Source organism: Pseudopipra pipra, chromosome 2, assembly GCF_036250125.1.
Source record: "Pseudopipra pipra isolate bDixPip1 chromosome 2, bDixPip1.hap1, whole genome shotgun sequence".
In the NCBI taxonomy this organism is placed as follows: domain Eukaryota; kingdom Metazoa; phylum Chordata; class Aves; order Passeriformes; family Pipridae; genus Pseudopipra; species Pseudopipra pipra.
Window position 1 is genome coordinate 108,382,662 of NC_087550.1, and position 11,971 is coordinate 108,394,632.

An 11,971-nucleotide genomic window follows, 5' to 3' on the forward strand; every position below is an offset into this window, starting at 1 on the left:
TTTAGGAAGGGTTGTGGATCCTTCTGAGGCTCTCCCCTCTCTCCTTTCCTCCCTCCTTCTCTATCTTCCTCCCTCCCTCCCTGCAGTGCTGGCTGGCTACAGCATGACCCTGCAGACCACAGTGCCTCCAGCCCAGCCCCAGGGCACTCTGCATCACGGCTGGGTGCCATGGTCAGACCATGACCCGATTCCTCCCATAAATTGCATAGAACTCTCCTCTCCCCCAAAGGGGAGGATGCAAACCATGAGTTTTCTTCACTGAAGAATAGAAAAGGAGGCTGTATCAGAATAACTAATTATTTTTGCTAATAAAATCTGAGAAAGAGTATGACTGTCTCTCTTGAGCAAATATTATCTTCCATGGACAGAGGAAGATAAATTGTGATGACTGTGGTGGTACCAGCACTCTAGCAATGCTTTTGTCTTCTGCTTGCAAATTGCTCTGCTTTCAGAAAACACTGCCAGTACTGGTGCTGTCAAAACCAACTCTGTGTTACAGGGTTTTTCCCCTTTTCTGTGACCTTGGTGGTAATTAAGTGTCTCATTCTCACAGGGAAAAAATGTGAAGCATGAATTGGACCTGCTGGCCTGGCTGCTGATTTATGGGTCAAGTCTCTAGCTGTTACAGACAAAATTTTCAAGTCTCTGATTAAGAAACCCTGCTGATTTAAGGATCTCACAAGAAATGTGTGCATAATGAATTATCTACAGATGATAATTCAAATTATTCCTTGATGATTCATATCACCTTCCTTTATTAAATTACCATTTTAGAAGTCTAACAAGGGCAATGCAAGCTGACAGGTGGTGACATTACAACGTATATAACAGGTCAGCCAAGCAACATGCTGTGAGTTTGGGTAAGTGGTATTTGATTCTAATCAGAGATGCCAACAGAAAGCAAAGGCTGAAGGAGATACAAAAGTCAAACTGGTATCATTAATGGTTAAATGTTTCTCAACATCCAGCATGTCTGCCTTTTATTCGTCTGAACCTGTGGTAACTTTTTTCCTCACTTGAGTAAAAGTGTCCAGCTAACAGTCTGCAGTAATGTTCTGCTCCATTATTAGTTGCTATATTAGCATAAGGTATTAATATTAGTACCAATTGCAGTATTATTTGCTAGTAATAGAATGGCAATATCTGTTCTTGCTTAGGGAACACTGAGAGCTACCTACATCACCAAAATCTATACATACGTGGGTAACGTGTTACAAGGACATGTAAAAATGTGCAGCAGATGACCAATATTTTTCCTTTCTGGATTCAGGATTAGCAGAGGTTTTTTAGATCTCAAACCTACATGCTTGGGAACCTAGAAATACCTGCCCTGTGTCCTCTGGAAGGGGTGTATAGAAAATCAGTGCTGCAGACATCACGTGTCTCTTATGGTCTAATGGCAGAAGGAAACAGTGAGCCTGAGCAGTGGGAACTGGGAAATGCAAATGCACTGAATCTGACATTGCTTTAGTGTCGTGTAATATTTTTCTCCAAGCAAACACATGATAGCAATCACTGTCTCTACATCTGACACACATCAGGAAAGTACTAGAAAATGCAATTAGCCGGTGTTAGTCTTCACCATGACATGTCCCTGTAAGAAGGCTCCTCTTATTTCTGTGCTTCATAAGCTGATGTGAGAAGGGTCTCAGAAGGAGCCCTGTACCTTCAACCTTCTCCAGCAGTGCCATTTTCTCATGGTGGGTGCCACTCAGCGAACACAGAGCAGGTGGCAGGGGATGGCCTGGACCACAGAAGTCAGGTCACTGCAGCTCTGGCAGAGTTGAAGGATCTGCTCCCTGTCACCATGTGAGCATCATCCCAGGTGGGGATCAACCAAGCACACAAGGGAAATCAGAAACTGTGTCTGCGTTTTGAAGGTGCAAAATAAGTGGCAAAGGCAAGACACAGTTCCATATCTGCAGCAGTTTCACAAAGAGATTGTGCTGTTCCTGTGAAACATTAGCTCTGCAATTGCTTAAACCCTGGGGTTTTGTATTATCTGGCCAATACATATGCTAAAAATGAACAAAACCATATTCTGGACTTCGATAATTTTTATATTCCATTGGCTGTAACAAGTGTCTTCCTGGCAATAACTTAGTAAACCCAGCAAAAGAAGACTTCAGCAAATGCATTTAAAATGTAATTAATATACAGAAAACCAGACCATAACAGCTTGTGCAAGAGAAATTACTTTCAGCAGGATGATTTCCATATTTTCCACAGGGAAATCCTGAGAGAATTCTGTGTGTATGCTTATGAAGTGCATGCACAGTAAAATCCAGTGTCTTCTGGACACCCTGGGCTTTGCTGAGCTTCCTGAAATGCTATTCAGCACACAGAGTTCAGCCTGACCCTTGGCACACAGAAGTCAATGCACCTTCACTTCACAGCACATGTACTTTGGCTTGGAGTCTGTCAAATCTTGGGCTAGAACCAACCCCCCAGGTAAGTCCTCAGATGCCCTAAAATCCTGAACAACTGCCCCAAACAGTTTCTGGCTGGAATAAAATGCTCTGTTGAGGCAATAGGGGTGGTGGCTGCTCTTGGAGCTTGAGAACATACACTCCAAAACAGAATAAGCAGACAAATCAAGCCCCAATGATGCCTGTCTTCAGAGGACGCTAAAAAGTATTTGTGAATTGCTTTTTCTTAATTTGTGACTTTTCTTAATTTATGAACTAATTGCTTTATAGCCCATATGAAAATGCCGTTGAACCATAAAATCGTATTAGCACATCTCTGTGCTTGGGAGAGGGGCATAATTTATCTATGAGACTGGCTTTTCCATAGCCAAAAACCTTCTGTAACACTAACTCCTTCAGTCATAGCAACAAACTGGTACTTGTCACCATCCAATCTCATTACGTTCCCCTTCACTTGATCCTAATTATTCTGCTATATTCTTACCTCAAAATTCTTCTCCAGTAAGCCCTAACCTCTTCTCAAGTACCATTTTTATTTGAAAAGCATCTCCAATTTAATTCCAAACCCCACTTCTTCTCTAAGCTGCTTTATCCCTCCAGACCTCTTAATGTCTTTCCAGTCTCTCCCCATCTGTCTCTCTTATTTTTACTGTATTATCAGGGACATTCCTGTATATGTGTGTGTGTAAGCATGGATGCAGTTACCATGATCCTTCTCAAAAGCTTTCATTAATTTTCAAGAGCTCTGGACTTACTTCTGGGATATTACTAAGACAAAATACACAAGTAATTTCCAAAGCTCCCCAGAAGCACCCAAAGGAGTCAGCCATGTCAGGCCACTGAGGTGGTGCTTGCCAAAGACAAAAAGACAATGCTTGTTTTGGATGGTTTTGTTGCAGATAAACCAGTGGGCTAATATTAGGGCAAGCACTATCAACAGGTTTTGTGATAAAGCCAATCAAAGACCTACAGCCACTGGAAAATCTCCAAAGGTGGAAGAGAAAGCAGGTAAATCTGTGGATCAGAGAAACAGTGAGCGTGGCTTCAGCTGGGGACAGGTTCATGGAGGAGTTGTGGTGCCTGACCCAGGCACAGGCAGAGCTGTGTAGGTATGGTGTGGGGAGAGGCTTTAAATCATGCTGAGGGGGACTGTGGGTCCAAGTATCCAGACAGAAGAAATGAAGTGTGGCAATTGAAGCCATTAAGACAGCATTTCCTAAAGTGTTTTTAAGGATGAATTGCAATTCGGTTCTCTGCTTACTTAAAGAAAAAAAATATTCTTCCATTAGCCAGCAGCGTAATCTTAGTGGTTTCAGACAGTTCTGCTTAGTCACAGACACTTTTTGCATGAAAAAATTGTGCAGCCTATAAACACTTGTATCTAATTTTTATATTTTTTTCCTGCACTTCTAGAGGTGAAGTCAACCCAAATCAGTCTCATAATTAATTGCATCTCTCTATGAATGTAAGCTGTTTTACAATAATTTTCTAAATTTCTCATGTGGATCCTTTAGCATCTAGTTCTCTTCTTAATGTCTATTCTAAAAATGTAGCATTCTTGTAAAACAACTGTTAGTATTTCTCTAATAGGTCTCTTAGATTCTCTCTCAGCAGGAGTATTATCTTCCAGTCTATCATGCTTTTCTTTTTACCTCTCGAGGTCTGTTTGTTATGAAAATTATTCAGTTGTAAGTTGAGCTTCTCTCCTTTTTTTAGTGAGATCTGAAGGAGAAGATGAGAGAGAATTATTTTCAAGGGTGCAGCTGGAAGAATGAAAATAAAAGCTAAGAGTTAAAAAATTCATGTTACTTATTAAAAAGCTTAAATGCTAGAACCCAGGCTATGAAGTACAGAGAACAGTTGTTTACCAGCTCTTCATTTTAATGGCTGCCAAAGATTAAAGTGGTTAACAAAGTGAGGTTTCAGAGCAGAAAGAGCAATGCTCCGTCCCTGGAAGTATTCAAGACCAGGTTGGATGGGGCTTTAAACAACTTGATCTGGTTGAAGATGTCCCTGCCCTTGGCAGGGTTTGGGAAGGGTGGAAGTAGCTGGTCTTTGAAGGTCCCTTATGACCCAAACCATCCTGTGACTCCATGATCACAGGATTCTTGTGAAAGTATTCCATGCTAGTAATTAAAATTATCTTAGTGCCTCGCTGATGGTGTTTTGGCAGAGAGGCAGGAAGGGCACAGGTTTGCCCACCTGGTCCTCCTGGCTGCCCACATCCCTTTCTGTACCAGTCACCTCCTGCACTGCTCTGAAAGAGGGGCAGAGCTCCTGGCTGCACGGCCCCGAGCATTTCTACCAGTATTTCTACCAAACCCTGCAGTGTGGATATAACATTGCACCTCTTGCAGAAAATTTTCCAACTACATGACTTCCCAAAAAAAGGTTGCTTTTCAATTGGCATTCAGAAAACTGGAGTCACACAGAGGTTTTCATAAGTTATGCTTCTTCATGTACAGTTCTAGTAGTCTCTGAATTCCTGGAAATTTATTTTGGCGTAATCAGACTATTTGACACGGGTCCTCTCAGTTCTGCGCTGTCGTGTTTCCATGTTTGAATGCACCCACTTGTTTAAAATGTATTTCTTTTTCCACTTTCTTATTTTTCACATTATCCTTCGCTGCATTTATCCATGTATTTGCAGATGAAAAATTAGCCTTGCCGACCACTTCACTCTCCTTGTCAGAAGATTTGCTCTGCTGCTGTAGTGCTTCCCTGTCCTTTCTCTGCCCTGTCCTAATCCTCTGCCTCCTTTCTGCAAGCAGCAGGTGGAGGGCACCCATCTCCAAGATTGTCTCTGCCTTCTGCTTATATTCTCTCTCCTCACACCTCTTTCATCATTCCTCTTTTGCTTTAGAAATCTTTACTTGCCCTCATCCCAGATGTGGGAATGACTCTCTGAAGGACACATTGGTGGCAGGTGATGGCAATTGCTGAAGGTGATGTTACCTCACCTCAACATGTCACCTCTCCTTCCATTAGAGAACCATTATGTTTATTGCTTATGGCATTTCCAAAATCTCATAAGAACTTCGGAGCAACTGGATAGGGTTGAGTTATGTTGAATGAAGGACAAGAACTTGGTAGTGTTGGAAGAAGAACTGGTGTTCTCACACACAGAAGGAATAAAAATTCATGAAGGAATAAAAAGAGAAGCTGTAACATAAGTAAGCCTGCTATTGCTCAGTGTTTAATATTGGCTTTGTAGATAAAAGTGTTTGCAATCAATAGCTTTAAATTCTATTTCTGCCTAGGTCCCTTTAAGTAAGAAATAACTAAGATCCCAGTTTTGGACCAAACTATGAGAAAGAGTCATTAATAGTTCATAATACTCAATCTCTATGCCCTTGGATTACAATTTTAATACAGCATGCCTCGCTGCTGGGTGTTCTAACTCACATGTAATCAGCCATTCCACGTGCATGGCAGAACAGGGAGGTGTTTCCCCTCAAAGGAGTTGAAAGAAAACAGACATTCAGGCAACCCTGGAGATTTGTCATACATAAAGGCCACGAGACTTTGCACCTTCAATAAAGTGAGGAGAAGATAAAGCCAAATGGACTATAATCCCTCTGAAGTAGATACCTATTATGCTTCCTACGTTCCTGCCTCTTAGGAGAGGAGGGGAACTGGAGTATCCCCAGCTTCCTACCATCTAAGGAGTCTTTCTGCTGTGCCTTTTGCAACCAGACATGCCTATCTCATATTGGCCTTTTTAGCCACCAACGCACCTGCAACAAACGTGGGTAGAGCCCTTCCCAAATTGTTCGCAAAGCCCAGCCATGAATGAAAATCCCTAGCTTCCATAAAGAAGTATGGAGAGGTTTTAACAGAACACTGTGCCAGAGCGAAAGCAACAACCTCATCTAATTTTACTTGGGCTCTGACAGGTTACAGGGAAAAGAATGAAGTCAGGGTGTGGCAGTTTTATTTTCTGCAGCTCTGAGCCCCACATGCACTTTCTCAGGGATAGTGAGTCTCTCTGACCACTTACTTCTGCCTGAGTGGCAGCTGCAGCCACCAGCTGCAGCACACCAACAGGTGTGCCACAAGTTGTCAGGAACTTCTGCCTCTTTCTGTGCTTTTTTGCTCTTTTTTCACCTTACTTTTTCTTTGCCTCAATGTTTTCATTCTTCTCCCCACATTATTGTTTTCTTCCCTTCCTTGCTTCATCCCTTGCCTCTCCATCATCTCTCTGCTCTCAGCTGTGCCCTTGGTCCCTGGTAGTTCTCCTTTTATTCCCTGACTGACCTTGTCGTCTCTTTCTCCTCCCTAACTCCTTTTTTGTTAATATGTTGAGGTATAGCACAGCAGTATTTTGGCTGGAAGCAGCGTCTTCCCAAGGAAATTTCTTTCCCTGGGCCATTTTGTGTCCCTTTGTGCATGGAGTTGAATGTCACATCAGAAACAGTGACTTTGCACATATTATCTTTCCCTTTCTTTCTCTCTCTGTCTCTCTTCTCTTCTGTTTCTTTCTGCTGTATCCTTCATATTCTGTGTGCACTTGAGCAGTGTCATAGCCTCAGTCTGATTACAAATTAGTGCAGCTCTGTCAAAGCCAGCAGACAGGGTTGAATTAAAGGCTCATATCAATGCAAAGTGAAAAAGGAAGCATCTTTTTTTTAGTAGGAGACAGACTTGATACAGAATGATGAAAAAGTAGAGTGGATTAATAAAGAGGACAAGGAAATGGTAGCAAGAGCGCACTTCATAAGCCTACCACTCTTCCATGGCTTTTATGAATTCCTGCAATATTTGCAAGAATAATAGAAAGGAGCAGCTGCAGGGAGAGGCACAGACAAATTACAACCCACTAGTAATATCTGTATTCAGGACAGGTCTGAAACATACTCAGATAGTGGTCTGTGATATATTAAATGATAGTGTATATTGCATTAACCTGTGGTTAGTTACTGCTCTGTCACAAACACTGCACTGTCTGGAGCACTTACTTTGCATGAGGCTTTCAAGGACAGTAGGATCTGCACAGCTTCAGACAGGTCTATATGGCTGGATATAGATGGACCTGTGCTCCCTCCAGCCATGCTCAAAGTTGTTTGGGCAGAGAAAGAGCACGCCCAGGGCTATGTATGTGTGGCTGTATGCATGCATATATGTACTATATGTATGTAAAAATATAAATTTTGGCATAGAAAAAAAAATCCTACTTCAGGACAGACTTAAATATTGGATGTTCTGGGTTTTTTTCTTATGAAAAAACAATCAGTGAGTAAGTTCACACCTCAGAGTGCTGCACAGGCCCTGATTTGCAAATACTTTTTTTCTTTTTGGATTTTGAGTAATGATTGCAGTTCACTTTTTCTCTCCTCCCCCTGCTGTGTCCTGTGCACAAACCCATTGGCTGATAGAGACATTAGGAGTGGTTTGCCTCCCTGTCTGTGTCTGAGCAGCAGTTCCACCCTGGACTTTGCAGAACACCAGCCTGTCCCTCACACTGAAGAAATTCACAAAAAATCATACTGAGAATTCAATTTTCTGCCAGCTTAATGACACTTAAATATCTGCTTTCTAAGGCATCATGGAGACTCTGACACTGTGTACACCTGAACGTGTTACCTTCAGTCTGCTTTGTGTCCCTGCCTCCTTTGCCTTTCACAGGAGACACTGTCAGGATTGAAGATCATATGAGATGAGATACATCCTGTGTAGGCAACAGCTGCTCACAGGCTTCATTGACCTGAATAGAAAAAGAATCCTGGACTGAGAAGGAGATTAACAAAAGCAAGGTTTGATTTGCTATCAAGCACCAGGAGCAGGAGAAAAATGTCTGTCCATTCCACATTTTAATGGCAGTAGTTGCAGCTATGGTCACTGGTAGAGAGGGTACAGAGGACACATGGAAGGTAAGAGCTATGAGAAGTTTGTCCCTCTGCCCTCTCTGGCCCCAAAGCCTTGGAGGTGATGGTGGCAGCAGCCAAAGGGAGCAGACAGCAGCCTAGGATCTGTCCTTGGCTGTTTTAGGTATAAACTCCCTTGTCATCAATCAGGAACAGGATGCAGCATTCAAAGAACTCTCCTTGTTTAGGAGCTTTGAAATAAATCAAAATGACTTTACATGGTCAAGGCTGCTGCAAGCTTACATATGCTTGAAGTATCTCTTTTTTACATTAAAAGAGCTGTGTCTTCTTTTTTTTTTATTTCTTTTTCTCCTGCCATACAGCCCCCATCTTCTCTCACTCTCCTTTCTTCTTCACATCCATTCTTCCCTTCTTCTTCCCCTTGGCTCCCATCTGAATGTAAAAAGTCGAGAGGATGGCAGCATGAAGCTCTCAGTGAGGCCACTGCCTGTTGGTAATGGACAGTAGGTGGAGCACATCCACTGTTTTAAGTACCGGTGGGTTTCATCACTTTTTTACCTCCTGTAAAACTATCTATCATTTCTACTTAAGTGAATCAGTAGTTGCAAGGTAGCACAGCTCTATACAAATCAGCTAATCTTGGTTAGACCTCAGCAGAGAGCATCACGACTCACGTTGAACCACACGGGGCCAAACACTGGCTGATCTAGACAAGAAATAAAAATCTAAAAAGGAGCAATCTCTTAACAGTTTCCAGTTCTGGGTGCTGCTCTTCTTTTTTTTTTATTTGTTTGGGTTTGTTTGTTTGTTTTGTTTTGTTTTATTTTTTTTCACTTAAGAAAAATCTATTCCACAAGTGAGCGCCAGCCTGGGGTCCATCCCTTCCCACTTTCCTGTCTTTCTGTGCCTGGTCTGCAGCTTCATGACTGTTTTGCACCACTGCAGAAGCTGCAGCTGCTGAGGGACCCCAGAGTGGCTGAAGCAGCATCTGAGGGCTCAGCATCAAGCTGCCAACAAGCACATGGGACCTCCCTTCCAAACCAGCACTGGGCATAGGGAAAATCTTTAGACATCCATCATTTCTGTCTGATGTTTCACTTTTTGTCTCCCGTGCATTTTTCATGAGTCTGGGGAAAAAACTAACAATAGCAACAGGCACAGACTAGCTTTTAGTTAAGCGAGCCTAGAAGTCATGTTTGCCTGCAATCTTGCCTTTTTTTTCCAGCTAGATCAGATGCTGTGATGAGGGAGATTGCAAATCTTGCTTTGCTTATGTGCTTGAATCATCATGGCTACAACATCATTCCTGTCACACCACTTCAGGTCATCTCACCACTGCAGGCTTTTGTGTCTCCCTGCCAGCCCTTGCTCCGTGGAACCTGCTGTGACACGGCTCTTGCAGAAAAGCAAACCCAGTCATTTCCAAACAGCCCAGCTGCAGAGGTTCATGGCTGGTCTCAGACAGCCCTCCTGGCATTGCTCCTGGTCTCCTAAACCAGCATCTCTTCACCAGCAATATCTGGTCTCCTCTGCTGAGCCTCGGGGAGTGGTGGGCTTTGAAGCAAATATTCATCTTTCATTTTCAGAGTGTTTTTCTATTAGTGGTGAGTGGTGAAAAGGTGACCTTTCCAATCGGGCTACCTGATACTTAACACTTCTAAGTGCATCTCCCCTTGTAGGCACCGTGCAAATGTCCACTGGTGGTTCAGAAAGGGTGTGAGGAAGGTGCAAAGAAGGATGAGGAGTCCTGGGATGAACTCATTTGACCTGCCCATTCCTGCAGTGTTCGGTGGAGACTGGCAGATTTACACAAGACATCATCTGCCTGATTTGTATCTTTGTTTGAACAGATCGATTTTTTTCGCTGCCTCTCTTGGTTTTAGACCCATTTTTGTGGTCCCCAGCCCAGCATTCCCTTGGGACATGTGCCTAGTGGGAGCTGCCCAGAGCCTAGTGAGGGCAAGGACAGCTTCATCAGGCTGGCCCTCTGCCTGTCTTGACTGTGGCTGCAGCACGTTCCCTCACCTCAGGGCTTCACTGTAAGCTGGCATGTGCCACCAGAGATGGGATTTAAGGGGCCTCCCTTCAGCAGTTGTGTAATAGTGGTGTAGACAAGGGGACAATTTTGATCTCAGTTACACTGGCAAACCCCAAGAGGCTTTTTGCTAAAAGCATCTTTCATCCTCCTCCTCTCCCCCCTCTTCAGGATCCCCTCAGGGTTTCTCACTCTTTCCCTCCTCCTTGCAGTCACAGTGGAGGGAGGTGGATGCTTCATCTCATGCCTTACTGTTCCAGACAATGCCTTATCCACGCTGGTTTTGGGATGGGACATTGAGGTACTGCTGCTCATGAGGCCAGAGGTGGGGAGTCAAAGGGTCTCTGGAGAGGGGCCAAGCATTGCTGCTGCTGCTGCCCCACTGCACTGCCAGTGCCCCTCTTCAGTGTGCTCTCTCCACCAGCTGTGCCAGAGCAGGAGAGGCGAAGCAGGGCTGCATCCTGTGCAGGGTGCTCAGCACCGTGTGCCTGGGGCATGGCCTGGCTGGCACTCCCTGGCTGGCACCTCCTGGGAGTAGCCTGGTAGGGCTGTTGGGGGCTCAGTCCATTCTTCACATGCGAGACCACTGTCTCTGGCACAGCAGCCAGCCGGGAAAAATAACAGGCGCTCCTGAAGGTAATGGATTACGACCAGCGGTCATTGCTGTGTGTGTTTTCCAAGGCTCATTTTATTCCCTGCTGTAGTCCTTCAAATTAACAGTGGTCTAGTTATTTACATTTGAAAATTGGATGATATGCTGGACTGCTATTTCTCTATTGACTCTGTGCCGCTAATACATTTGGAAATTGTCTGCCTGCTGCAGATAGGCACTGCCTGCTTGGAAACATTTGGAGTCCCACTATCAGCGTCGCAGAGGGAGACACAGAAAATAGGAAAGGACATCTGATTTTTTGCGCTTACCTTCACCCAGCGGTAATAGAACAGCGTTTGTGTTTGATACATCCCCTGCTGTGCACCGACAACCTGTGCTCTGCCTGCCTGAAGAAGGCAAAACCTGGCCGACATTTCTGCCCCATCCTTTTTTGAGCTGCAGAGGCTGTAATCAGCTCACCCAACCTTGTGTGCATCCACAGGAGCCACTGGCTGGAAAATCTACGTGGTGCAAGAGCTGCACCAGGGCCTGTGAGCCAGTGGGACCTTGCACTGCCCTCAAAGCCCAAGGACAATGTGGGCAGAATCTGAGGGTGTCCTGCTTCCCACCATCCCTTCCCACTGTGCCAGCAGTGCCTCATCACCACCCACTGGATCATGATGGCTCGTCTTATTGCTTTAAGTTTCTGGGTGGAATGCAGAGCAGGTGCTGCTTTCCCATGGGCTTGGCAGCTGTAGGTGTTGGGAACACAGTGGCTGAGAGCTGGCAGGGCTTGGCAGGGGGATTCCTGTTCTCCAGGTATGGTAGATGCCAGCAAAAGGTGTGTGGGAACAGGAGGAGGTGGCCAGGGGATGGGGCAGAGCCCCTGGCAACTTTAAGGAGATAAAGAGAAGGCCTGATGACAAAATAGATGGAGGGGGAGCAAGGTAGCCAGAGAGAGAGAGAAAGCTGGGTAAAAGCCTTCTGAAAAAGCCAGACAACCAGGAGCAGGATGGCACAAACAGCAGCAAGCCAGGAAATGCTGTGCTGTAGCTGAAGTGAGGTCTGCAGCAGAAAGATTCCTGCTCCT

General features: G+C 44.5%; 1 long non-coding RNA gene across 1 annotated transcript; it reads left to right on the forward strand.

Moving 5' to 3' along the window:
- The first annotated feature begins 2,206 nt into the window (after positions 1 to 2,206).
- On the forward strand, positions 2,207 to 4,263 carry LOC135407119 (uncharacterized). The gene is made up of 4 exons (XR_010426708.1): positions 2,207 to 2,451; positions 3,329 to 3,437; positions 3,843 to 3,894; positions 4,146 to 4,263. It is a non-coding gene; the product is annotated as an uncharacterized LOC135407119 (long non-coding RNA).
- The last annotated feature ends 7,708 nt before the right edge of the window (positions 4,264 to 11,971 follow it).